Here is a 1,336-nt window from a genome sequence, read left to right as displayed (position 1 = left end):
CTAAAACTCTGCCTCCTGAATAACTACCTTGGCCATAGATTGTTGGTTTAAGGCATAGAAACAAACCCAAACTAGTGGAAATTCTTGTTATTTAATGGATCCAAGCAATATTTCAATCAAGTTAAATGCACTAGGCTTGTTAAAAACCAGTGCCCAGGGAACCAGGAAGCTCAAGAATCAAGCTAATGCTCGTTAGTCCACGTTGTCTGTCATCTCACCTTTTCCATGTCTACCTGCTAGCCTGGTATTCATTCGTCATTCATTCATTCACCAAATATTTGTGGACCACCACTATTACTCGAGGTTGGGCTCTGCATAAGGATTAAGTCATGAACAAGAAAGAATAAAAACATTAAATAATTACTAAAGAGTCTATGCATAAATTTACAGAGGACGTATGCTAGATGAGCACATAGCAGGGGTAGCGGTACTGGTTGGGACTACCAGAACTAGTCTGGCAGAGAACAAACTTTGAGATCCCTGCAAGCTAACTTGAAAGAGTTTGGCTTCTTCCTGGTGCACCTTGCTGTTCCTTTGCTATTGATCATGAAAACCACATAGTGCCTAGTCCTCAAGATCTTTCCTTCCAAGAACAAAAGCTTTCTGTATTCTCTTAGTTTTAGTTAAAATTCTGAAGAAAGAATATGATTGATCACTGACAAACCGATGGATTTGAATCTCCCTGATTCAATCCTCTGTGATTGTATGGCCACAGGGGAAAGGATGAATAACACGTGTTTGCGTGGAGTATAAATGGCAATCCAAGCTTTTCTCTACAGCAGTTGGCGTGAAGGCCAGACATAGGAGAATGAGTAGATGCTGGGTAGCCACCACCAGACCTATGTAAAGAATCTGCCCAACTTTTTCATCATCCATTGGTGAAACTTTTATGTCAAGATATGTAGGTCTTTTCAAATAGATCATCAGCATATTTTCATCCAGTGTTTCATATTTGAGGGCAGTCATTTTAATACATTTCATTTGAAATTATTTCAGACTAGAAATGGCATTTAAAAAAATCACACATGTCTCCCAAGCATCCAACTAGATACAGTACAAACTCTCTTTGCTTTAGATCCAGAATAGAGACAAAAAGGAATTATGGAGCCTTCATCCTTGAAATTCAATAACCTGGTTGCTTACTAGAAGTGAGTAGAGGGAGAGCTTGGGAGTGGGTCGAGAGAAACAGAATTGTTTCTCAACAATTTCTGCTTGAACTCAAAGATTTGGTGAATTCAAGCAAACCCCTTGAAGAGGCATTTCTAATTTGAATAAAGTCTGTTGAGAGTTGTATGAAAAATCTTAAACAAGACTTATTTCCAAAACAATATTATAT

Source organism: Propithecus coquereli, unplaced genomic scaffold (genome assembly GCF_000956105.1).
Source record: "Propithecus coquereli isolate 6110/MARCELLA unplaced genomic scaffold, Pcoq_1.0 Scaffold37, whole genome shotgun sequence".
In the NCBI taxonomy this organism is placed as follows: Eukaryota; Metazoa; Chordata; class Mammalia; order Primates; family Indriidae; genus Propithecus; species Propithecus coquereli.
The sequence above is the reverse complement of the archived record's forward strand: the minus strand, read 5'-3'. Positions refer to the sequence as shown.